The sequence below is a fragment of the Macaca mulatta genome, chromosome 3, assembly GCF_049350105.2.
Source record: "Macaca mulatta isolate MMU2019108-1 chromosome 3, T2T-MMU8v2.0, whole genome shotgun sequence".
Lineage (NCBI taxonomy): Eukaryota > Metazoa > Chordata > Mammalia > Primates > Cercopithecidae > Macaca > Macaca mulatta.
Genome location: NC_133408.1, coordinates 102643712 through 102671614, shown reverse-complemented (window position 1 = coordinate 102671614; position 27903 = coordinate 102643712). Strand labels below are relative to the sequence as shown.

Here is a 27903-nt window from a genome sequence, read left to right as displayed (position 1 = left end):
CTGGAGACCTATTTTCTTTGCAAAACTACTGTAATTTTAATGGGCTGCCATTTGCTCATTAAAGTCACCTGGGAATTTTAGTCAGCATACGGACCACAAAACAGGACCCTGTATAATGTTTAGGATTTTGTTGTTTAATAAAACATTTTATAAGCTCAGTGCGTACCTATTAACTAATAACTGCCCTTCTCTGGGCTCAGCATCCTACCCTGTGGTCTACAGTGCAGTGCACTGACTACTATAGGTGAGTTATAGAGAGATCTTTTCCCAAGTTCCCATTTGTCTTTATTATGACACTCAAATAGCAGATGATGAGTGATCAGTCACTGTTAAACTCCATGCCTGGGAATTGAACCAGGCTTGGCTTGTTTTTCATCAAAATCTTCTTGCAGGCGGCCTCCTTTGGAAAATGGAGGCCCTGAGCTTCTGATCCCATGGAGGGATTTATTATCTGCTGCAGAGGAGTGAGTGTGTGTGTGTGTGTGTGTGCGTGTGTGTGTGTGTGTGTGTGTGTGTGTGTGTGTGGCTGTCACCGATGGAGCAGTTCCTAAAGGCTGGTCCGTGAATTGGCCCTGTCAGAATCTCCCAGGATGAGTGATAAAAACAGGCATTCCTAGTTCCCAGCCCAGACCCACAGAATTATCCTCAAGGACAAGATCCAGAATTGTTTGAAAATCAGTGCCTCCGATTTTTTCTAATACACAGCCCGATTTGGGAGGCACTTGGAAAACAGCATATTCACCAGATCAAATGTTCACCAGATCTACACACTCTGTCTGCATAGTGGAATAGTTTGCTTTTAACAAGAAAAGTAAAAACAAACCAAAACACAGATGCTGGTGCATAGCCACAGAATGCATCTCAGAGCCTGACGCCCCCATTCCATGAGTGCTGATCACAATGGTGGAAACGCGAAAGGTGCAACACAATCAATCACCATGCGTAGAAAACTCAAAAAAGACGCCACTTACTAACAGGCATCATTTTCTTGCACTTTATTATTTCTAGCATGTTTGCTCATTTTGCCTTCAGTTCCTACAACTATGGGAGAGAGGGCTTACGTAGTCCCAGGTTCCAAATGAGGCATGACTCAACCCTAAAAAGAAAATGAGTCCCCAGCACAAGAAGGCAAGGAGGATGGCAGTGTTTGAATAGCAATGGGGATGAGCTGAGGGCGAGGTCGGCCAGAGGGCAGGGCCCACACCAGGTACAGGCAAGGGAATGCACACATAGAAAGTTTCCACCCTGGCGGGGGGCAGTGGCTCATGCCTGTAATCCCAGTACTTTGGGAGGTGGAGGCAGGTGGATCACCTGAGGTCAGGAGTTCGAGACTAGCCTGGCCAACATGGTGAAATCTCATCTCTACTAAAAATACAAAAATTGACCAGGCGTGGTGGCAGGTGCCTGTGATCCCAGCTACTCCAGAGACTGAGGCAGGAGAATCGCTTGAACCCGGGAGATGGAAGTTGCAGTGAGCTGAGATCGTGCCACTACACTCCAGCCTGGGCAACAGAGTGAGACTTCATCTCAAAAAAGAAAAAAAAAGAAAGAAAGAAAAAGAAAGTTTCCATCCTTTGACTACCTTGACTGTGTTCCATTGACATATTTCTCAGGGCTTTCTTTAATATCTTCTCACCGTAAATATAACAAATCTCAAGTCAACATATCCTAAAATTTGTTGAGAAGGCACCACTTTTTGAAGATTGTGCTTAGGGAAAGCAGTTGTTTCTTTGAAAACCCCAGTTTTGTTTCTGACTGGGAGGCGGGCATTGGGAGGGGAGCATATGCCCCCCAGAGTTCCTAAGGGAAGAAAATTGTGACTGAAGGAAATGCCCTGGTGCTGTCTGAAGAGCAGAAACCAGCGACATAAATCGTGGGACATTGAGCCTGGTTCTACTTGTCTTGTCCTATTATCAACTAATGTCCACTCCGGGCTGTCTCTGCTCAGCCACTGCACTCCACATCTGGCCAGCACTGTCACCTTTGTTCCTCCCAAATCCCTTATAAGCTGGGTGTTACTATTATCCCCATTTTAAAGATAGGAAAACTGAAGCTTAAGGGAGTTCAATAATTTGTCAAAATTATGGCTCAAATGTTTTCATCAATCTTTGTTCCCAGATTCAAACAATACTATCTGGGGCACCGCAGGCTGCCAGCTATTCTTTCCTAGCTAAGGAAGGAGAAGAGAGTGTTATCTGCAGCAAAATGATCTTTTAACCAAAAACTTTCCAACAGGAAACCAAGCCAGTTTTAATGGACAAAAAGAAAAAAACAATAAAATGATACTCATTTAGAACATGAGACACGAGAAGCACTACATCCCAGAACACTTGTAGTTTGGGATTTGCAGTCCTTCGGTGACCAGCTCCATCGCTCCCTGTCACCTCTGCCCCTCAGCAAAGACAAAATTGGGATAGAAATTTTAAAAAATTAAAATATCTTTACCTTCCCTCAAACAACAATCAAATCTCTTTCTAGAACTTGTCTTTTCTGAAAGCCAAGCCCTCCCAGAGAGCATCTTAGATCTGGGACACCTTCTCAATAGGCGATTGATGATGCGGGACCCAGGTCCCTGCATTCCTCGGGCGGCTTTTCTCCAGGGAGTCCCACCCACACTTGAGCTTTCTCTCAGCTTCTCCTTTCTGGATCCTGCGCCTCAGAGAACATCGACATTTGGCAGGAGGCGAATTTGAGTCCTTTGGAGATTCTAAGAAGCCGGCTATGACCCAGCAGCACATCAAAAGCGTCTGACTTTTGCCCTGCACAGACCCTTCATGCCCTTTCCAAAGAGCGTCCACCCACTCTCTATGATGATTAGTATTGATACTTAGTGAGCAATGACAATGCACCACACACAATGAGAAACACAAAAGCTCCTTTACCTTCCTTCGACCCAGTGCCCGGTGTCTTACAGATGAAACAAACAATAGCTGCCATTCAATGTGCCCTTACTATGATTCAGATCTTGTGCTGACCAACTGACATTTACTCTTCACAAGAATGTCAATAGGTGGGAAGACTTAGGTATCCCCATTTTACAGATGGTAAAGCTGAGACTCAGATTCTTTCCAAGCTGGTGAGTAGCTGTGCTAAGATCAGCAGGTTCCAAAGCCCAAGCTCTTAACTAGTGTACCATAATGTCTCCTACCACTTAATAACTATTCATGGCCAGGACAGAGAAAATGATGGGCTTTGAGTGACACACATTTCCTGCTCAGGTTATCTCCCATCTTGTTTTGGTTGCACTATTAAATATTTTAAAAGGAGAGGCAACAAGATGGAAAAAGACCTTCATGTTTCACTTGCAGTTATTTTACCTTCAGGCAGGCTTTGCAAACACTCTACAAAGAGAGGTAGACAAGACACAGAATAGCAGGAAATGCCAAGGAAAATGCAAGTCCCTTCTTTCACAGACACAGTTATCATTATTCCAGTAAAGTGTAATGAAGTAATAGAACAGCCATGCAAAGTGGGACTCAGGGGGACTTTTATGTTTTCTCTATACCTATTGTCCACACATGCTTTCCAGCATGACATTTTCCCCAGGTCTGGGTCAAAACTGAGAAAAAGAGGACACTGCAATGATCATGCTTTTTATAAAACTAAATATGTTTAGTCTAACTGGTTATTCTTTATGCTAAAATTTTTTTTTAGTATACTAATATCCTTTCTCCGTAGAAGTGATGATGAGAGAAGCTGTTCCTTTTCGTTCTCTGTCTTTTCATTGTCCTTACTTGATCAAATAAGGAGTTGGTCACCTAATGTCAGTTTTTCAAAAGACTCTTTTTAAAATTTTACTTATTCTAGAAAGTCTTGGGGTAATTGCTTCTGATTTTTCTCTGTTTTCTGAATAACATGTTTTGTTTTTGAAAAACTAATAAAAAGTTACTTTAAAACAGATAAACCATAAATAATTAAGGGAACCACATATGCATACTTGTCCTCCTGAGTATAATTTTCTTTTTTTAAAAATTTTAATGCAGCCGTTTCTGATTCTTTGTGTTACCTTCCATTACTGGTGGGAAAATGTAGAAAAGCAATGTCAAGAAGGTTTTTTGGCAATGTTGAAAAATGTTAGAGGTGAGAGAATAATTAGAAGCAGCAGCGGGTCAAGTGAAATTTAGCAAAAGAATATTTTAAAATTATTTTGATGAAACCAAATTGATACAATAAGAAATCATTTGTTTACTGGGCAACAGACATTTTTCTGTATTGCAGAAGTGAAACTTTAAAAAACTAGCTTTGCCAAAGCTTAGACTGTAGCAAAAAAAAAAAAAAAAAAAAAAAAAAAAAAGCTAAATATCTGATTTAAAAAATTTTTAAGCTAATTATCTGACCTTATTGACAGTCAAGGAACAAAACCTCTATTGTGAACAGACTCTATTTCAAGAACAGACTGAGGGAGGATTTGGCAAAATGAAGTTTAGACTTAGACTAATTTCACATGCTAATGAGAATCTCCAGATAAAAGCTGCTTTGTAATGGGTGCTAACCAACTGGCAGATTAACAAGATTCAAACCAAACAGAGCAGGAATTAGTCATGTTTGTCATAAGACCATATGGCTAGAAAGAAACTGGGTGAGTTTGGTTTAGCCTGTCTTGGAGGGTATTTTTTGGGACAATGTAGTTAAACAGCCAGAAAAATCAGAGTATCTCATAGTCTAACAGCCTTTACAGGCAGATTGTGCAAGGTTCATGTAACCCCTTGGAATCCCTTTCAGGTGGCGGCAGAGGGGAACGTTTGTATCCATCAAAATAAGATGCTAGAGTTTATGATCATTCCCTTTCTTTCAGTCTCCAGAATCCCTCACCAAAGACAGAAAACATGGCAAAGAAAAGAATACAGGTTCTCGAGCTACTATCTAATATGGTAGCCCTAGCTACATGTGGCTATTTCAACTTAAATTCGAGTGAGTAAAGTTGGTAAAAAGTAATAAAATTTAGAATCCATTTATATCACCACATTTCCATTGCTCAACTGCCACATGTGACCTGGCTGCTGTATTGATGAGCATAGATATAGAATATTTCTATCATTGCAGAAGCTTCTATTGGACAACGCTGCTTCAGAGTCAAGGATCTCACTACATGAACTTGAACTTCACTTAATTTACTCATCTGCAAAATTAGGAAATTAATAATACCTATCTCACAGGAATGTTAGGAGAATCCAACGTATGCAAGAGTTGTTTGTAAGCTATAAGACAAATAAATGTTAGCTATTTGGATGAGGATGAGAATAGTGCTAACAATGATTGCGACAATGATGATTAATGATTTCCATATAGGAAGTCTTCTGATGGTTAGGATTGATAAGCACTGTTAGCCTTTACTCAAAGTTTGCATGATCCCAAGTTGTGAGGGTTTTCCTCCAACTGTATGCTCCCTCTTTCTTCTTGAAAGGTTTTCCTTCACTTCATGCTGGGAACAAAGACCTAGACAATGTAAAAGGAAAAGATCCCAGAATTCCATCTGAACACAAATTTTGTGTGACTACTAAGCTTAAAATATATATATATCATATAAATATGATATATATATTTATATTATGAATATATATATTTTTATAACATACATATTAAATATGTGTTATATATTATAAATATATTTGTATTTAAATTTATTTAAATTTATAATATATATTTATATTATAAATATAAATATCAGACAGAATTCATGTTATCCACCTAATTTTGTGGTTCCCAAGGAAATGCCCCTAACCCCAAGGAGCCTGTGGAAGTGTAAGGGTTGGCCAGAGCAGGGCAGGTGGAAGAAAGGAAGGGAGTGTCAAGGAATGTGGTATTACAGTTATTGCTACTATTACAAAAGTTTTCCCAGAACTAGTATGTTTTCCACGATGAATCTAACCTAGGCTGATTTACATATAAAGCATTCATTCTGTCTGAAATTAAATTAATTCAGTCAACAATATTATTTGGCAGAGCCACAAGCAGTTTTCATTTTTGTAGGTCAAAAATAGTCAAACACCGGCAATTTCATATGGTTCAACCTAATATTGCCTCAATTTGACCTGTAGCAGAGGAGCCAAGATTTCAGGTTTTAGTTGATAGACCTGGGTTCAAATCTCACTCTGCCACTTCATAATTGCTTGTCTTTGGGAAATTTAAAAAAAAAATAGGAAAAAGAAATTTAGTATTTGGACCTAATCTGAATCTTTGAGAAAAGAAAATAAGAAAGTGGTTTTGGTGGCAAAAAGGTTGACAATCATTGATCTATTCCTCAAGTAGGGCTTTTAATTGGCAACATACCACCCCCTTTAGGCAATTTTAATCATCTAGAACATAGAGAAGAAGAAAGATAAGTAAGCAAAGGACATCTTAAAAAACAAAGACTTATCAAAAAGCCCATATCCTTCATATCTTAGGTGTCATAGAAGCACTTTCAGGTTTGACCAAGGCAATTGCATGTAAAAAGCTACACCAATGGCAGAAAGAAGCAAAACTAACTGCAAAGGTCAGATACAGAGGTTAAAAATATATTTATCTAGCTGAACTGACAAGAAACTTTTGGTCTTGACCTTCTCAATGGCTTGACAACTTTACCATATTATAATAATGCTAAATATCACTACTCGAGAAAGCAGAAACGTATTACGTTGTCAGGCTGTTCCTATATAAATAAGAAGTCATTGCACTAAAGCTATGATGCAGAGAAGGGGCAGCCCATATGCCTGCCACCGATAAGGGAACCAAGGGAGAAAGGCTGCTCAAACACCACTTGCCCATCATGGCCATGCATGAGAAGGAAAAGCAGACACCAGGAGCTGTGCCTGCGAGGACACCCGATCATTGCCAGCAGAGGAAGTCCAAATCAGGTTGTTGGGACCAGAGGTGACAGAACACCAGCCAAGACACAGAATCCACACAAACCGAGGGAGAAGTTGAAGAACCAAGAGATCTGAAAGCAAAAAGTCGCAGCGCAGACAATCAAAAGGTGGGCTAGATGGATTCTGGAACAAAAAATTACTAAAACTGTGACTTTTACACAACATGAGCATGACTCTATGTGGACAAATGGGACCAAAAGGGATAAACTTTTTACTGAAAACTCACCCATGTAGGAGGCCCTGTTTCAAACCACAAAAATTCCAACTTGTTACTGGAAATGAAGAAAATACAGTCTTAATTTTAAACAACAACCTGATATTCATTTAGACCAGCTGTTAAAATGATAGTATGCAGAAAAGAGCACAGAATTTTGATTCAGACGATCCTGAGTCATGTGGCTCAACCGTTTATTATTTTTATGCACAAAGTCACATACTTGAATCTCAGAGAACGTCAGTGTCTTCATCTTTGAAACAGAAACAGTAGTGCCACTTTCACAGTGCTGTGGTAAAGACTAGATGAGTCCACATGTGGAGAGTACCTGGGTCAATACCTGGTACTTAGTGTGTACTCAATAAGCCTTAAGATCGCTTCTCTTCTCTGTATTGATAATTCATTTATTAGCAACTGAAACAATAGTTTCTAGACTGATTTTCTCTATTTGTGCTTCATCAGTCATTCCCCTTGCACGCTACCAAACATATGTTCCTACCTAAGAAGGCTGCCCTGTTTATTCTTCCAAAACAATGTCAATTTCAATCCCCACTTTTAGACTTACTTAGAAAGAATATCTGAGCTTTATTTTTGGTCTTAGTGATGATAGTATCCTTTAGCTGGATGTCAACTCTAGGAAGATTTCATTGTCAGCTGATGGCAGCAGGGTAGAAAAATCCTTAAAAAGCAAGAGTAACCTCCCCCACACCTGCCCAAGAAACAAAACACCAAAGCCTGCAGCCCTCGCCTCCCAGCGTGAGCAGCTGCTCTGGGCTGAGCCCTTAGCTCTCCAGGCCAGGCTGCTGCCTACCTCACCCTCCAGAGGAGTCCTTGTTGGGTCTTCAGTCCCTGGTCTCTGGACTTATCAGGAGCAGACATCTGCAGCCCCGTCTGTGGGGACCACCCAGAGGGCAGCTGGAGAACCCTGGGGCTCCTCGCAGAATTTGCAGAAAGGTCAAGAGTCACATGTCCCAACCCGTTCTCTAAAAGCATCTCAGAAAGACCCGGTGGAAAGGTCATCTTAAGATAGTGACAGGGCACAGCTTGTGGGGGGAAGAGAGGAGAGGACAGAAGAATTTCTTTTTTAAGTAGCAGAAAGTACATCTGTTTCTGGCTCAGCTTAGACTTTCAAGTCTGATCTTTATTTCGATGGCATTTCCTTGGCTTTTCTAGTTCATGTCTAAATCACAAAATGTGTCCATTGTGCACTTCTGGGCTTGCGTACATGTGCCACAGAGCACACCACCACAAATGTATTTTCTCACTTCATTAAACATTGCTTTAAAATGGCATCCAAATGTCTGCTCTCACAATCGCGTCTAGGGAAGATTGTGTTACTTTTTCCCCCACAGTGGGAACAGAAGGAACAGCTAAGTCACAAGCTGTGATGTTTAATATTTTTCAATTTCACATGTCCAGCTCTGAAAGCTGATTGTAGGGACAGCCTGATCAGCCATGCCACTGCGTGCAAGGGCTCTGGTTGTCTTGGGGAGGGCTCCATTTAGCCTTGCAATTCTCTGATCTCCACTGCAACAGCCGTAACTGGCCTCACCCCAGGGAATCCCTTTTCACTTCACTGGGTGAGGTGCTGACTCCACCTCCCCCAGGCAGGCCAGGACGCATTCTGCTGACTTAAGAAGATGCCACGTAAATTAGAACTCATGTAACCATATGGTTCAAACCTGCGGGTCATATTTTATACACAAATGACTATGACAGGCAGTATTTTTGTGCTGACAAGCTGTATTTCATCCATGTTTACTTAGAATTCCATGCTATCATTAAAAGATGAACAATAAACTTTATCCTATTTTCATGCAAAAATTTCACTGAGTGTCCCCCTTATTTAAAAAAAGAAGAAAAATTCACCCATGAAGCTTTTGCTTTCTCTTTAACTCTTATTATCCATGTGTTTGGTGCTAAGATGCTTTCATATATTCTGACATTGGGAATTCGAAAGTTCTTGAGCCCTGGCTTCCAGACTGGCCAGCATTAAGTGTGCTAAACAGCTATTTTATTTAGGTCCCAAAAATAAAAAGTATATAGTTTACCGACCACCGCAAGCTGTGCAGTGACCTCTGGATGTTTGAAAGCTGAACCAATTGATTCAATCTTCTGTGACTTTACCTCCTGTAGAGCAGCAAATAAGAGAATCTCCAATATAGTGGCCAGTTACCTCCCAGACCTCTAGGTTAAGAAAGAAAATAGTAAACAAAATGCTAGCTGGGTCACTGTATAGCCTCTGGTCCTTCTAAGACAAACCTTAGAAAATACTTCTCATGTTTCCTAGAATTCTGATTAAACCCACAACCCAGCAAGTCCTAGAGACTCTGACTATATTAAGGTTGCAGGAACTAAGAGACTTCAGCAAAAATCTTGAACTCAAGCTGGAAAAAATAAAAATAAAAAAATATATATATATACACACACACAAAAAAAAATAAATATATACATACACATTAATAATGCCTTCTGCCTTGAGAAAATGTCTTAGACCCCCACATTCTCCTCTCTGCTTTTGCAATCCAATGTGACCCTATTGGCCGGGCATGGTGGCTCACGCCTGTAATCCTAGCACTTTGGGAGACCGAGGTGGGAGGATTGCTTGAGGCCAGGAGTTCAAGACAGGCCTGGGCAACATAGGGAGATCCTGACTCTGTGAAAAGTTAAAAATAAAAAGAATCATCTGCAGTGTGACTCAATTTTCTCAATCAAAATGAGGCATGTGGTCTGGAAAAGGTATTTTTCCAATTTATAAATGAATTGATGGAAAATCCTCTGACAAAGCTATCAAAATTATAGTCATATTAGATTACATACTTAACAATTGACCCTTCTTGGGGTCATTTCTTTTAAGTCAGGACTGCTTTGACCACTCCAGGCACATGGTTGCCAAACCTCAACCCTCCCCAGAACCTTCAGAAAGCTGTCCTGAAGTCTAAGAGGCATCTCTGGAAGCTAGGGGAAGACAGTTCATCGCCTCTCTCCAGACCTGGCTGTGAATCCTCACTATACTTCTTACTTTCTTTAAGCAACTCCATAGTGCCACCGAGCCATTTCCTCACTTGTTAAATGGAATGCAATATACAATGCCTAATGCATTTACCAAATGATCATGTCTTCATTCTATCCCTAATTGAAAGAACAACATGAAATTGCTGCAAGGTAGCTGCCCAGGACAGGGAAAAGTGCAATGGGACTGAAATCTGATTTTGCTTCCTTCCAGGCTCCTCCCTCTTGGAGCTGTCTGTCTTCCCCAGGTGTGTATCTTTCAAGTCTTTACTGATGATGGCTTAAGGATTGATTCATCCCAGGTGTATTTTAATGAGAGACTCTGAAAAACTTTAAAGACTTTAAAGATTGAAGGGGATTATTTGCTATCAATGAACATGTGCCATTCTATTATTAAAGTAATATACGATTACTACAAAAAATGAAAAAATGCAGAAAAGCAAAAAGCAAAAGAATTGTCCATCATTCTGCTACTGAAACACAAGCACCATTAAAATTTTGTTGTATTTTTGGCACGCATATTTTTTGTAGCCTTTACGTGTGTGTGTGTGTGTGTGTGTTTACACGGGGATGATACATTGTTGATTTTAGTTTTGACTTAGGAAAAATTGCATATACAACTTTTATCCTTCTTGTCATTTAGTATGGTAACCCACCAAGCATTCTCCACATTACCATACACTTTTCATAAATAATAATTTTAATGGCTGCAAAATAAGAAATGCATTTTTAAAGGTAAAGTTCTTTTTTAAATTTTTTTAAAACCAAAATTTCCAATTCTAATAGATCCTGGAGAAGATAAATGTATAAAACCAAAACTAAATGTAAGTTCTCTGAGAGCAGAGACTTTTGTCTCTTTTTATTCTCTGCAGTATCCTTGGTGCTTAGACTAGTGTCTAGTCTTTGATAGGTGTCCTCTAATGAATAAGATCAGAGGAACATGTGGCCTCCAGGACTCCAGCTTCCAATGTAGCACTGTCCCCTGGTTTGCTATGAACTCATTCTACAGAATGATTGACAAGTAGCCTGCTTTCTCTATGTTTTTATTTTCTCCATGGTTTTTTGCTAAGACACAAGTACAAGTAAACACATGACTCATCAAAATATCAATTGATTTTTAAAAACACCTGATTCCCATTTAACACCTTCACAACCATGTTTTGAAAACTATGGGGAAATCTGAAACTGTCTCAAATTCTTTTTAGAGTTCTTTAGAAATTTTTTTTAATGTCAGTTGTAAAGTCATGTCCATGTCAGTGATTCTCTGATCCCCAAATATCTAACCTGTTGGAAACTGTGCAAACAGATAATAACAGGACCTCATTTAAAGCAAAGGTAAATTATTAAAAAATCCATTACTTTGTTTAGCCAACAGCTTTGATTCCCAAGAAAACACATCAAGACTTTGCCCTGCCCTGGAAGCATTTGGGTAAAGTGCTGGCGAATGTGGTATCTAATTAGATTCTAGGGTCTCATCACCAAGAACTAGGGCAGGATCAGGAGTTCAACTCAAGGACCAGAAACCAGTTCATTGAAAATATCAAATAACAGTTGGGCAATGCTGAGAAGTTATTTACTAAAATGCTCATACCTAGTGAAAAGACCTCCTGGGCAAAAATGTTTCTTTTCTAATCTAGGAACCACTATTGAATTTACTCTTGCATTATACTGAATAATTCTTTTCTTTTTTTTTTTTTTTTTTGTGAGACAGAATCTTGCTCTGTCGCCAAGCTGAAATGCAGTAGCATGATCTCAACTCACTGCAACCTCCACCTCCTGAGTTCAAGCGATTCTCCTGCCTCAGCCTCCCGAGTAACTGGGACTACAGGTACATGACACCATGCCCAGCTAATTTTTGTAGTTTTAGTAGAGACAGGGTTTCGCCATGTTGACCAGGATGGTCTCGATCTCTTGACCTCATGATCCACCCACCTCAGCCTCCCAAAGTGCTGGGATTACAGGCATGAGCCACCGCGCCCAGCCTACACTGAGTAATTCTTAGTATATTACATTAATGTATTGCCATAATTTGGTTTTGCCATTCTGAAACTAAAGATATAATATATGCCTCTGTAAATGCCCACAGAACTGTGTGAGCAAAATTTGACTTTGAAAACAATTATAATGTGGGCAAGAAAAATACTAAAATCTTTAAACATTATCAGGGCCATATATAGCCTGTTATATGAGTTCCAGCGCAGGCAGCCCAAAGAAATAAGGAGAGGTGTACATTGCCACGTTCTCCCGTCTCTCCCAGTCCACAACAAGGGCTTCAGATGACAGAAGAAGTGTCAGAGGCAACGGCAAAGGTGGATAAGAGGTTGGAAGATGGAACTACTAAAGGAAAGAAGGCTAAAGGAAGTGGGGAGATTCAATGAGATAAAGAAGAGGAGACAGAGAACTTTTTGGATTTTAAAAATTAATCTTCAGTTATGTGAAAGGATGTTTGTGCAAAAAGGTGACCCACTTTTTTCCATCTCTACTGGGGCAGATCAAAAGAAAATGGACTTAAACTGTAGCCGAGTGGTTTAGGTAAGACAGAAGAAGGAATTTCCTGAATGTGGAGGTCATTAAAAACTAGAATGAGTTACTAAGGAAGTCTGTGGACACTCTTCCTCTGGGGAACATTTAAAAATAAGATAAATTTTCATCTGTCAGGGCGAGTTTAGAAGTAATCCAACTAGAAGGCCTCTCAAAGCATTTTCCAGCCCTATAACCTGAAGGCCAAATTCCCTCTGATTTTATTTCTACAGTTAACTAGATGTGAGATGAATGCCTGAAGCAGAATTCCAGATTTCGGATACAGTAACTCGATGCTATCACCTTTTGTTCTATAATAAGATGCCACTTTGCATAAAGACTAAAGTCCTAATCCTTCCTGGAAACTACAGCAAAGAAAAAATTCACAACTCAAAACTTGGCAAATTAACTCTTGCTCAGACACCCTCACTCTCATCCTTAAAAATACAAAATACCATCTCCTCCTCTACATTTTTTTTGTTCCCTTATGCCTACGGAGCACATCTTGCCAGTTCTTAATTTTATTTTTCCCAGACAGCCATTCCGAATATTCCGTTTTTACAGCTAGTCTGTTTCTTTAAACAGTCTTTTGAAACCTAACCAAATACTTTCCCAGCAATTATTTGGCGATGTTTCAATCTTAGATATACCAAGCTAAAAAACAAGTTTGCATTTTGAACAGTTGTACTCAGACACATTCCTTTCTCTTCATCTTCTTCTGAGTTTTAATCGAGTCAATCAGGGGCTTTCATTACACCTCCCAGGGTGGAATAACCTGACATGGTGAATATTGATATAACACCCTCCCTTATAATTGATCAGCTTTGTTTCAGTTCCATGGTTTTCTTTTCTTTTAAATGCTTCAGGTCTCCTTTGTTTCAGGTCAAATCAGCAACATTAAAAGCAACTGATATCTAAAGCCTCCTCCAGGTCACCGCTGCCTCCTCCTCCTCATTCTTAGCCTAAGGTTTTTTGTTGTTTTCTTCTTTAGCTTCTCCCTCCTCCTACTCACCCCTCACCCCAAGGCATTTGTCAAAGGTTTCCTCTGATTTCTCCAACCCTTTTCTCCAGTGTGAACTCTGGATTCAAGCGTGAAGAAAGGAAATCTGGCTTAGGTAAGGAAAGGGGAGACCATCCAGGGTAAAGGGAAAAGAAAGGGGTATCAGTTACAGCGATCGCTGGCCAGACGCTTCCTAACAGTTACCTCTCAAGGACAGCAAGAAAAGTCCTTGAAAAACTCATCTGGGCACATGGACGGCAGGATGGGGCACAAAGAGCTATGTGGGCTCCTAGAGAGACAAGGTGAACTTATTCCTCAGTTAGGAATCCAAATAAATCATAATGCTTAAACTATTCGTGAAACCATCAAGTATCTACAGATTTTTTCCAGTTCTAAATGAAAGTAGCCAACTGATGGTCTTAAAATGAAAGAAAATCATCCTTATGTTTACTTCCGTACAAGCTTCTCGAAGAACTTCAAGTCTTAGTGGGGATGGGGTGAGGAGCTAGTGGTAGGGCTCTGATGAGTGGAGAATACCAGGTTCTTCATCTCAAGTAGAGTTAGAAAAAATGAAACGGACACACATGGAGTAGTTTTAAGGAGCAGAGAGTTTAATAGGCAAGAAAGAAGGGGGAAGAAAGAAAGAAGCAGCTTCCCTGTACAGAGACAGAGGGAGGGAGGGCTTCAAACCTGAGAGGGAACTCTGCTATTAGCTAGCTATATTGGATGGCTGGAGGAGGCAGTGTCTGATTTGCACAGGGCTCAGGGGATTGGTTTGACAAGGCATGTCATTCATATAGACCGTGTTAAAAATTGGCTCTCCCACCCTAGTCTTTTAATATGCAAATATAGGGCGCCATGATGTTCCACACACCTGGGGATATGTGGGGGCAGCCATGCTGCTAGGCACATGTGGGGGTAAGGGTAAGAGGGCAATGGTGGGAATCGCCATGTTGGGTGGACCCCGTTTCTAACGCCTTGCATTTGCATATTAAAGGTTGCAGGCCGGCCATGTTGGGTGGATCCAGTTTCTAACGGTTTTCATTTGCATATCAAAGGTTGCCGGCTGGGGTCTAAGAGTCAGGATCTTCTTTCATGCTAGACAAAAGCTGCGAAAAATCTTGCAAGGACCCTTTTTTTCCTCTCTATCTGCCTAAAATAATTTCTTAGTAACTCCTACCACACTAGATCATCTTAGTCTTTACACTGAGAAAAGTAAAAAAGGTGTGTTCTCTTTTTGCACAAATGGGGAAAGCCAGGAATAGAGTGATGACATAATTTACCCAGCGTGACATAAGTAATCACAAGGTTCTCTGCATCTATATTACCATACGCTTTGCCAGAATACCTTGTTAGGATGAAATTTATTTATATAGTTAAATAGTAACTATATAAAGGAAGGAGAGAGGAAAAATAAAAACTAAATATATATGCATATTGAGCTTATGAATAATATATTTCAGTAATACATTATTAAATATTTACACGAGGAGAGGAGCTGATTAATGGTAGTCAGTCTTCTTGGCCATAGTCAGTTTCATCAATCTCTTCAGTTCTGAAACCCCAAGGTTCTCCCAAGGTTTACCTGGGGAGATAACCACAGCCCCCATCCTCTTCAGGCAGTTCAGTGTTCAACTTTCCTTTCTCGGAAAGAGCAATAGCAACATCTCAAGAGATAGAGCTGGAGAAAGGTCACAGAAGCATCTATGAATTGGTTACCCATCAAGGACACCCAGACACACCACCCACTCAGAGACAAACCTTTCTGGAATACTTCATGTTGGAGTGGTTAGCCCTGCTCTGTGAACTGTTCCTTTGTGGAGCCATCTCTGGGCTAATTGTCTCTTTGTTCCTTGAAGGTTGAGAGATTATCTTCCGCAAAATTCCCCCGTCTAACCCCTGCACTTCCTTACCCCAATTCATCCAACCACCACTCATTTGCAGATGAAAATCTTCATTTGCACACATGGCCTGGGCCTTTGCCTCAACCCTTTCCCTAAGACAGTTAGCTGGTTCTGTCTTGCTCTCTCTCCTTCCTTTGTTTTTGGTGCAGATCAACAGCAGAGCCAACCTTGGACAGGACAGGACAAATCCACACTTCCAGCTCATGGAAGCATGGAGCCCAGTCAGGGAGAGTCTGCCAAAGCTTTAACATACCACAGGGCACCATGTCCTTTGCCAAAATTTTTGGAAACAGGGCTGGTTGTACTGCAGCAGAACAGATCACCCTTTGAACAAAAAGCTCCAAAACTTACAAGAAAGAGAAGATGAAAGCTGCAGATCTCTTTTTTGAATTATCTATGCCTAGAATGCCCAGAGGGGTCATGAATTTAGAGAACTCAACAACAACAAAAAGTCAGTATCTGACACCTTATGTTCCTAAAACTCATTACAGCTCTGGGAATGAAAGTATAGGAAGAAAAAAAAAACAGTGAATAAATTATTTAGAAGAGGAAACGTTTTCATTATTTTCTTGCGTTTTCTTAAGCTTTTCCCAATAGTTTCAGAACTGGTGGAAAGAGAAGGAGTTCTGTCTCCTAAATTATCTCTTGAATTCAAATTATCTCTGGTCTGGGATTGGAAGGATCCTTCATTCTTTGATAAACTGGACTGAAAAATACAGAAGCCCCCAATCTTAACCCTTTCTTCTCTTTCTAAAATATCCTAAGGAAAAGCATTAAGAGATTTAAATCCCACATTGTCTGAGAAAGGGACTGGTTTTTTTCCCAAAATTGACCTTTCCAATTAATGAAGCCCCTATTCCTTATACTGAATTGGGAAAAGGTCTTGTGAAAAAGTTGCTGATCCTTCTCTGATACCTGGAACCCTACTACATAGTCTCACATTTGACTCAGAGAAGGTTCCAGAGGTATGTATCCATTATGCTGTATTGCACTGAGCTGGTGCCTGACATTTTAGATGCTCAGTGAACATGTGGCTCTAACTCAGTTGCTGCAAACTCCTCAAGATGTCTTGCTCATCTCAATGTCCACAGTAGGTAAACATTCAATAAAGCCTAATTGACTAAACGAACAAATAAATGAGCAATCATGTCTAAATCACTAAGGGAGAGGTTTGCCACCTCCTTCCCCACTCCCACCCTCCAGATCGATCTTTTCTGAGAATCACTGCTTGTCCGTTTTCTTCCCCTAAGACATTTTAGTAATCAAAGGAATGTACCCTGTTCCAAGAGTCCTACACATTCTGTTTCTTATTTCATCTGAGAAAGAATTTACTGAAGAGTCCTCCCCACCACATGTGGATTGAATTTCCATTCTCTTCTCCCCATTTCCACCTTTCTTTTTATTTCTGTCTCCATCAGGGCAGAGCATTCAACATGCTGCAGAAATAATTTTCTGCTGAATGAGGTTCGGCCATAAGTCAAGGGCAGATTTATTAAGGCCCCTGCACAGCCTGTCCCCGGCTTACTGTCAACATGACAGTTTAAATCTTTGATCACCCTTACACAGAACCCCTTCACTGCTGAACAGCCCAGATCTACAAGATAAGCAGCTCCTCCTGGCATTTGAGATGAGTTGAAAATGGTTCTAAGTCCAAGCAGACAGGGCATCTTCACCAGGACCCAGGGACATTCAGTGTGTTCAGAGATTTTCAAGGTACAATGAGGCATGGCTTAATGACAGGGACATCTTCTGGGAAATGCATTGTTAGGTGATTTTCATCGTGCGAACATCGTAGAGTGTACTTACACAGACCTAGATGGTAGAGCCTACGACACACCCAGCCTATATGCTGTAGCCTAGTGCTCCTAGGCTACAAACCTGTATAGCATAGTACTCTACTGAATACTGTAGGCGATTGTAACACAGTGGTAAGGATTTGTGTATCTAAACATATCCAAACACAGAAAAGGTAATGCATTTTGTGCTAGGACCTTATGGCAGCTTTGATATCATTAGGCAATAGAATTTTCCAGCTCCATTATAATTTTATCGGCACACCGTCATATGTGTGGTCTGTGGTTGACCGGAACACAGCTATGCAGCACATGACTGTATCCCTCCTCCCATGTTCACTTCTCTTTTCTACCTGCTTCTGTTTCCAGGCAGCCACTTCATCATCTCCACTGCTGTGTTGTGGGAAAACTCCACCGCAGCTTCTGTTCCCAGAATAGCTGTTTTAACTAGTGAGTTCACTGGGTGTTCTGTGAGAGACTATTATTTCCGTTTTCTGTTTCTGTTTTTAGTAATTTTACCTTTCTGTAACAAACACCTGGCATCACATAAACCAGTGTTTTAAAACCCATGAACCAGTCGGCTGGTGAGGTTGTATGGGTGCTATGGCAATTACTTTTACATGTAATTTGATGTTGTTGTATATTGCATTTGAGGTACTTTGGTTGCCACTATGTACACCGCCCCCCCACACACACACACACAATTCACAAAACAGTGCTAGAACTGCTATTAAGAATATTAAAATGCTTGCACAAACTTGAAGGCTCCAAGAAAGGATTCCTCTGTCCATGCTAACAAAAGTAAAATGCCTGTATCATGTGTCTCTGATATTCCATTGTCTTAGATTCCTTGGCCTAAGTTTGCCTCACTGATTTCCGCTGAGCAAATGATTACTATTGCTATTCCTACTATAGAGGTAGCACTTTGCGTGTATCCATGTATCCACTTTACATGTATCCTCATTAGCTTCTAATAATTCCTGCAAGAGGCTGTTATTCTGATTTTGTACACAAGAAAATCTGAGGCCTTAACCCAATGAGTTGTTCAAAGTGAGTCACTGATATAGATAGAAGACAACCCTCAGACCCTCTTTGGAGGCACATCTCCTTACAAATAACTCCTTAAGAAATTAACATAACGCTGAATGACTTGTGAAGAGGGGTGTTAGTAAAATACCTCTTTTTGTCCGAGTGTAAGTACAAATTTGCACTATAAAGAAAGGTATTAAAAAGGGGGGAAATGACCCAAATTCCCCAAAGAAAAACCATGCTACCATTTTGATTCCTATCCTTCCAGATTTTTTTCAATGAGAAGATGTTGCTGTGTTTGTTTGTTTGTTTGTTTTGTTTTGTTTTTTTGAGACAGGGTCTCACTCTGTCGCCCAGACTAGAGTGCAGTGGCGTGATCTTGGCTCATTGCAACCTCCGCCTCCCAGGCTCAAATGATTCTCCTGCCTCAGCCTCCCAAGTAGCTGGGATTACAGGCATGAGCCACTACTGCTGGTTAATGTTTGGGGTTTTTTTTTTTTTTTTTTTTTTTTTGGTATTTTTAGTAGAGACGAAGTTTCACCATGTTGGCCAGGCTGGTCTCGAACTCTTGACCTCAAATGATCCACCTGCCTCGGCCTCCCAAAGTGTTGGGATTACAGGCGTGAGCCACCGTTGCTGTTGTTTTAAGATGAGATACTAATCCATTTTAATCAAAAATGTTCACAAAATGCTCCTTGAGCATATACAAACAGGAAGAGGGGATTAGACATTGACAAAACTGAGATTGTATAGCCAATGAGAAAACCCCAGCAAATAAGTTCTTTATTAAAAAGTAGTTTAATTGATTCAGCCTAGAAGTAGCCTTAAAGTTTTCTCTATTTTTGAATATTAAAACAGAAGGCAGAGACTGGCAAACTCCTTTTGAATGATGCAGGAGAGTTTGGAGAAAAAAGATAAGATATGGACCAGAAATGTATAGATTAATTGTATAGCATGTGTATAATGGATGTGGGGAAGAGTTATTCCACCTTCAGGAGAAAATGATTTCTCACAGTTACCACAGGGAGAAGTCAGCCTTCCAAATCTTCAGTTAAGGAACCTTAACTTCCCTTGGTGGAAAATGAAATGACAGGAATTGGGGTGGAGAAGACAGGCACGGAGAAGAAAGTATAAATGGAGGAAAATCCAAGAATTTGGGGTAGATTTCCCCTTTTAGAAAGAGAAGGAGAATTTGGGGTAGATTTCCCCTTTTAGAAAGAGAAGGAGAAAACTATGACCAAACATGAGGACCAATGCAACCACCATCAACACATCAGCCACAATATCACCCATGGGGTATATTCCTCTAAAGTTGTAATTCTTCTAGAAAAACAGAAGAATCTCAGAATTCAGCCCTAGCCTGGTGGAAGAGCTAAGCCACAGAAGTGCTCAGAGGTCGTACATCTTCTGTTTCTGTTTAGGTACACACAAGTTCCTGCCCACGCCCAGTGATTGCCACCCACACTTGAAGAGAAGTAAGAATACATTTTTCTTTCAGCAGAAGATTAATGGTGCATCCACTGACTTAAGTGTCAGTGTGGTCCTCGGGGCCTGACAAACTGCTCGAAAGAAGCAAAAGAAAGCAATACACAAAGTACACAATCAGCTGAGGAGAGCAAAATCATCAGGACCTGGCTTGGTGCTCTCAGGAGAAATAACAAAAAAAGTAGTCAAATTCCCAGAAAGTTGAGTGTTTGCAAAAGACCCGAAGTGTTTCCTACTTCAGGCAACCCATATAAGTACACCGAGCTGGTCCCCTGTTAGCCCTGCAGAAACAGCCTAGCGCCCTGCACTCTGGTCCTCATCCTAAAACTGAGGTTTATCAAAGGGGGAAAATGTCCACTAGGCTGCCTTTTTTCTCCCAGCAAGTCCTCAACTGTCACTAACACCAGCCAGCTGTATAAGGTCATTCACCCCACTCACTTTGCAGGATATTTTCATTATCTGCCAAATGAGCTGGGGGAGCTCTTACTTGCAGAGAAATATATGTGCTCCCCCCCTAATCATACCCATTCATCTCCTTGGAGCATTTTACTTGGGCCCTATTAATGATTTCAGGCAGGCATTTATCTTGGAGTTTATGGGGTATTTGGCCATATCTGCTAATACCGTGAACATGTCTTTAATCAATGTGCTTTGATGTGCAGTTGTAATAATATAGGTGTGTCACTCCATGAAAGTTTCCAATTTTAAAAAATTCAAAATAATTTTTATGACTGAATTCGGTCCCATAAATTCTTATTTATGAAAACAAGTTGCCCATAAATATGTTTGAAAAGCCACTTTCTCAACATTTCTCCCAAAATAACTTAAAAGCCAAGAGTGTAACAGCCGCATTGGAACAATGAGGATAACTGACAGGTTTTGTGCCTGTGTATTTTTCTCCTTTGTTCCCCAAAGTTTCTAAGCCTTTGGGAGCCCCCAGGAACAATGACTCTGGTTTAATAACTGTGAAATGCTATTGAACTAGCAATAAAATATATTCTCCACCACCAAACAATATGATACTTACAACAGCCAGCATTCCTGCCAATCACAGGGCATTCACACAAAAGTGGCCTGAGTTCCTTTAGCAACAAGAGTGCCCCTTATAAAATGTGTGTACACAAGTACGAGGATTTGGCAACACTGGAGGAGCTCTGCAGCTCGACATCACAGTTTAGATTGCATTCAACTACTGTATTTATGTCCCCCTAGAAGAAAAAACATCTCTCTTGCTTGCAGAACATCAGGGTTGTGTGCAAGTGACCATGGCCTCTACTACATGCATTTTTGGCTCTTCAAGTCCATTTTTCATAAATTAGAGCACTTATTCTATAGGTCCATTAGAACGTTCCCAAGGTTTCTTATTTTGATGGATAGATTTGGCAAAGAAGCAAGTTATTCCACATGAAGGTGGTTTTCTCTTTAAGTGAAAGAGGTGAGCAGGGTAAATGGAGGCCTCACTTAACATAAACAAGAAAGGAAGAAACCACCCATTTCTTTAAAGCTGAGAAGTATTCCTTTCTGGGAAGCAGTTTGTAAGCTCCAATGAGTCCTCAACTGGATGACTAAGCAAACGACCACTCAAGGAAGGTTAATAAATATATTCTCCCTACGGGGAATTCTTTTTCTACATGAGATAAAAACTGGCCTGATTTGGGCAATTCGTCTCCGTTTTTAGGTACACATGTGGAAGAGAATTCATGGGCAAACACCCTGAAATTAGATATTTAGAATAAATCATCACTGCTTGATCACTGCTGCACCATGTCTGGAAATCTAAATCAAGAAATATGGACAGAGGAAGCATAGAAGGTCATCTCAAATGCCATCTAGTTGGAGAACCCAGTTATGCATAAACTGAAGTCACAGTAAAATTTCTGTAATTCTTCTGCTATGCCCCATTATTATTCTTCACTCTCTGCTTGTGTGAATTGGAGATTTGATGCAGCACAGATAAGATTTTGAGTTGGTTCTTTCCCAGACAAAAGGGATGAAAGGAGAAAATTCAGTGCTGGACGTGGTGGCATAAGCCTGTAATCCCAGCACTTTGGGGGCTGAGGCAGGTGAATCACCTGAGGTCAGGAGTTCACGACCAGCCTGACTAACATGGTGAAACCCCGTTTCTACTAAATACAAAAAAATTAGTTGGGCATGGTGGTGCATGCCTGTAATCCGAGTTACTTGGGAGGCTGCGACAGGAGAATCGCTTGAACCCAGGAGGCGGAGGTTGCAGTGAGCCAGGATCATGCCACTGCACTCCAGCCTGGACAAGGGCAAAACTCCATCGAAAGAAAGAAAAGAAAGAAAAGAAAGAAAGAAAGAAAGAAAGAAGGAAGGAAGGAAGGAAGGAAGGAAGGAAGGAAGGAAGGAAGGAAGGAAGGAAGGAAGGAAGGAAGGAAGGAAGGAAGGAAAGAAAGAAAGAAAGAAAGAAAGAAAGAAAGAAAGAAAGAAAGAAAGAAAGAAAGAAAGAAAGAGGTAGGTAGGGTGGGAGGGAGGGAGGGAAGGAAAGGAAGGAAAGGAAGGAGAGAAAGGAAGGAGAGAAAGGAAAGAAAAAGGAAAGAAAGGAAAGAAAGGAAGAAGGAAAGAAAAGAGAGAAAGAGAGAGAGAGGGAGGGAGGGAAGGGAAGGAAGGAGAAAGAGAAAGAGAGAAAGAGAGAAGAAGGAAGGAAGGAAGGAAGGAAGGAAGGAAGGAAGGAAGGAGAAAATTCTCATGCAGGTGGGGTGAATCAGTACAGAGATCAAACGAAAAGGCATATTGTATTATGTTCTGTATTTTCCTTGATTCTTGACTTTCGGGGCTGCAGTGTAACAGTTTCTAAAGGATTCAAAGAAGACAGAGGTTGCAGGCAAAGGAGTTCTAGGAAGTAGTAACAGAACTCTTCTTCAAATTTGACACTATAAAAAGATCCTTCTCAAACTGTACAAATGACATTTCATTGATAAATAAATTTTTTTAAAAAAATACTAATCGTTTCATTAGTTTAGGGAGTGAGGCCAACACTGTCATCAGTGGTTTCTCAGTAAGTTCTTGGTCCCTCACTTGACTGTGACCTCCCTGAGAAGAGGGACCTTGTGTTCTCCATCCAAAACTCTCTCACAGCACTTAACACAATATCCATACATAGTAGGTTCTCAACAAATGTTAACTGATGGTGTGGCTACTTTCTCAGTAGCTGAAAATATTATTAGTTTAAACATGTGAAATTGCTTCTTCTGTAGTCAAAAATGGTCAAATGGTGGTGATTTCACATAGTTAAACCCAATACTTACTAACTACCCTTATACTGTTAGCTACTTCATTCATTTCACAAACATTCCCTAAGAGGTACTGTGTGTCTGCCACTGCAGCTAGAACAAATCCTACTTTACAAGTGAGGAAAGAGATACATAGATTAGCTAAGAGATTGCCAAAGCCAAGTAGTTACCCAAAGAATAGAGAAATCTTGTGTATTAGTTCCTAAACCCAATATAAACAAATGTAAGCAGAAAAGTGGGTTTAGGGTGGAAATTTTTTTAAGCACAGTGCTCAAGTAATAGGAAAATTCTTCTTCCCTCTATCTTTCTCTCTCCATCTCTCTGTTGTACTGTTCTCTCTTCTTTTGTATGTTGACCTCATTCTCTCTTGCATAGGCTTTCTCTATATACAGCTTGCCATCCAGAAGTATCTCAAATCTGTCCCGGTGCCCACACACTGGCTTTTATAGAAGGCCATAACTGACCCTACTTGGGCCATATGCCCTGGCCCAATCCTTATGGAGAGCAAGATTGAAGTTGGCCAGGCCTAGACCATGAGCCTACCACCCAGGGCCAGGGATGAGGCTCTGTAATTAACAAGTCACCAGAACCATCAGGGATAGAAAGAGAGGGAATGGCAGGCAAAACCACAGATGTCCAATATACCAAAGGAATGCCTGCACTTGCATGTTTATTGCAGCACTATTCACAATTGCAAAGACGTGGAATCAACCTAAGTGTCCATCAGTGGAGAACAGGTAAAGAAAATGTGGCATATATACACAATGGAATACTATTCAGCCATAAGAAGCAATGAAATCATGTCATTTGCAGCAGCATGGATGGAACTAGAGGTCATTATCTTAAGTGAAATAAGCCCTGCACAAAAAGGCAAATATCTCATGTTCTCACTTATATGTGGGGGCTAAAACTTTGGACACAAGGAGATAGAGAGTGGAAAAGTAGATAAGGACTAGGAAAGGCGAGTGCAGGGGGAAGATGAAGACAAAGAGATTAAAGGGTACAAACATACAGTAAGATAGAAGGAATAAATTCATTGTTTGATAGCAGAGTAGGGTGACGCTACTTAACAAAAATATATTGCACTCAGGTGATGGACAGCCTGAATACCCTGAGTTGATCACTACATATTATATACATGTAACAAAATTTCTCCTGTACCCCATAAATTTGCACAAATAAAAAGAAAACACCACAGATGGCCAATATCACCTTGTCGATTCATCCCTGCATGTTGCTGTCCTGCCTGAGAGCTCTAAAACTATTTATTTGCTGACTCATGAACTATGTCTGCATCACAGAGTTGGCGACTGAAAGACCAAATCACCACCTACTCCAATTTGGATGACCCCAACTTTTTCATCCCCAACCACAGGATGTATCTGTCGCTTGCTTCTTGTCAGGGCCAAGGCACTATAGGAATTAGTACACACTTTAGCTGAGCCAAATGGATTTGGTGTCCCTGTGAGCCAGTTAGTTCTGAGCTACACCTGAGCTGTATCATGTCTACAGACTATACTGGGGCCAGGTCAGACCTGCTGAAGGGTTTCTGAATTAGGTGCCTCTTATTTTACCATATTAACCAAACAAAGGTGTGTGTGGGCATCAGTGCAAGCCTGTAAGAGGTGAGAACCAGAGGGAGCACTGTGCTGCCTTTCTAAAATGAGAACAACATTACAGGTATTTGGGAATTAATTTAGGCAGGGCAAAGGTTATCAGAAAATGTAGTTAAAATAGTCTGTGGATTTTCTTACATTCTTACAATATTTATACAGGAATTTATTGATAAGAAATAAAACAAGTGATTAAAGACATCTTTAGGTGTTTAACAAATATTTATTGCACTAAACTGGATTAAATTTAGGGTTGTTTGTCCTTCCAGTTAAATAGGAAAGCATGCTATGACTGCTAGACTTAGCTATCTTCCCAAAGGAAAAGTGACAAATCTGGTAGCAATTAGGAAGCAGCGGGTGCAATGTCCCGGCAGGATTTGGCTGTGGTTGAAGCCCAAGGGGTAGGACTGCATCCACTATGTGAGATGGTCTGGAAAACACAAAGGTGGCCAAAGGAGGGGACCTGGTTATCAAGAATAGCCTCACTGCACAGGGATGCCCTGCCTCCTGCCTATGTACCCTGCTGAGGTCTTCTCTAGTTTCTAGGCTATTTTCTTAACAGAGGGACCACTTGAATATCATGTATTAGCTCTATATGGACGTAAGGGAGAGTCACAACAAGTTTAACAAGACAAAGGTCAAACATCTTAGACGAATATGGCCTTCAAGGCTGGGCACAGCCCTTCAGAGACTGCCCAGCAAGAACAGACAGGTGCCCAGAGAGTGAGATGCCACCCCCAGGGACCTTAGAAGTCTTGGCCACATCTATGGAAGTCTAAACTGCACTAGGACGAATTCAGTGTTGCCCTGGGCTAAATGCCTCCCTGTAGGGTTGGCTGCTCACAAGGGAACTTTCCCAGGAAAGTTTTTTTTAAACAATTCACTCACCAGAAATTCACCGTTGCAAGTTTTTATATGCCAACACAACCACTATTTGGAGGATGCTTGGTAGTGAGAGGAAGGAAAGGGCTTATTGCCGTTGATGAAGAACGCTGTTCCTAATTGGTGGAAGCTACCCTCACATTATTCAGGTAAGCTACACAGTAGAACAAAACAGTAATAATAGTAATAACACTTATACGGCACCTATGGTGGACCAGGAATACTTCCCTGGGCTTTCCAAATACTAACTCATTTAGTTCACAACCAACTTGTGGAGTCCACGCTATTATTACCCCAATGTGATAGCTAAGCATCACAGGCAGGGAGCAGTTGTCACCCAAGGCCAGGCTCTTAACCACCGTAAACATTGTTTCAACTGTTTCAAAGAGGGGGCTTTTGTCTTTTAAATAATATATGGAATGCACGAGGAATGCACATAACACATGTTATTATTATCATACAAATAACATAATATATAATCAATACATTATATTATCATTAATAATTTTTATTACCAGAATTATTATTATTACAAATAATTAATGTCAAAGATGATCTAATTTGACTAAAAAATCACACAAGAACTAATAATGAAGGAAATGGACGGGCAGGCCGAGGCTCTGACCTTGTTTTCAACCCTGGGTTACTGATTTGCTAGTTTACAAACTTGGGTTTAGTTTTCCCCTGGATCTTCCTGTAGAGACAGCACCTCAAGTCTTTGGGTAATCTGGTTTGGAGATCTTCAGCCAAAACTCCAAGAGTGTGCTGTTGTGTAACTGACACTTAAGTTTCTTAATATTAAATTAGACTTGAAAAAGGAATTTCAAATCTTAGTCCAAAAAATAGAAAGAATTTAAGCATTATCAAGCAGACTTTCAGATGCAATTTTCAGTTGTTTCTGCGTGCAACTCCAGAAAGGAAATTGTGTTTCTCAGAGCATCCATCTAAGACAAAAGATTTTCCAGCCATCCTAATGAAAGCCCAGCAGGACACATGTTTTACAGGCATCATTTAAGTATGAAGGCTGAGAAACTTACTATGGCCAACATCTGAATGTTATGTCCACGCACCATCAAGCCACAGAATGAACTGTATTTGGTACTGAGTGGGAAGGATGTTCAGGTCACATGTGGGACAACCACACCAGCCATGACAGGATCAACGCTGTGTGGCTGGATTGTGACTTCACAGCGGCCTCTGTCTACGTCTCTCCAACCACAGCCATAGGAAAGGACACAGGGAAAATGAAAAGCTGTTTGCTCCTAACCGTGCTTTTATGGACTGAATTTGGGAGCTGCCAGCGCAACACGTAGGATTTTGGTTTATTTGTATCTTTTGGTTTGTGTGTATGTTCATTTGCTTTTTAACCAGAGCAATTTTTTGAGTGTCACCTGTGAAGAAATTGGAGGAATGAGAGCTTTATCTGAAGGGTTTTCTCACCCACTAGAGAACACACTGCTATTTTAAGAAGTATTTCTATCAGCTGCACGCTTTTGCTTGCAAGTGTTTGTGTAGCTATTAATGTTAAAAACAGAAGCCATGGCATCCATTTTAAGTCTCAGGGATAAGAGAAAAAAAATGTTTCCCTTGTTTAGAAGGCTTCAGTGTTTCCCAGCAGTGCCCGAATAGGATGTTTGTTTTAGGCTGAGAGAAGGAATGGCAGGCAGGCAGAAAGTGAACCGAGAAACAGCTTTTTTTTTTAAGTGTGCCAGATCGTTAATAACCAGTGAAGGATGGACTCAGGAAGCCCCAGAGCACATATTTTTGGAATGAAGTTGAAGACTTCATTAATAGTCTAGAAGAATATTGTTCCCATGAAGTTTTCTATGCACATAAAGTCTAACCGATAGTCCCTTCTAAACAACTTGAGGCACTGTCGGCTCTAAGATGGCTCACAGAACCTGATTATCATCTGAGAAAAGACTTTCTTTCTCCACCTCAATATTGAAATAAGTTATCGTGCTTTTGTTTTGTTGTTAATCCCTTCCCATTTAGTCCGTTTTGATTCTCTAATTTCATAGATTGGGGTAAAATGCTGAAAATTCATTTCTTTGGAAATTGTTTAGCTTCAGTAACAGCGAGTGTGCCATATTTATTTTAACATTTTTAGACCTACTTCAGCTTGACAAAGTTTATCGGCCTACGCCAGAGGCCTTTCAAATTTCAGTTTAGTCTGTCTAAAACAGGTTTATCCCTAGGGGCCCATGTCCGTGGTTAGAAAAAAACACAAAGTCTACACTTTTGTCTAGAGAGGGATGGAAGGAGAGAGGACGGGGAATTTTTCATTGCCTAATAGACCAGTGCACACACACTAAGTAACGTGAGTGGTCCCAGGAGCTGCTGGAAGAT

General features: G+C 40.6%; 1 long non-coding RNA gene across 1 annotated transcript in view; it reads right to left on the bottom strand.

Moving 5' to 3' along the window:
• LINC03007 (long intergenic non-protein coding RNA 3007) overlaps positions 1-8048 on the bottom strand; it is a 64699-nt gene extending 56651 nt beyond the window's left edge. Inside the window, exon 1 of the long non-coding RNA XR_013415903.1 lies at positions 7874-8048. This is a non-coding gene — a long non-coding RNA (long intergenic non-protein coding RNA 3007). The remainder of the gene's footprint in view (positions 1-7873) is intronic.
• Between the last annotated feature and the right edge of the window lie 19855 nt (positions 8049-27903).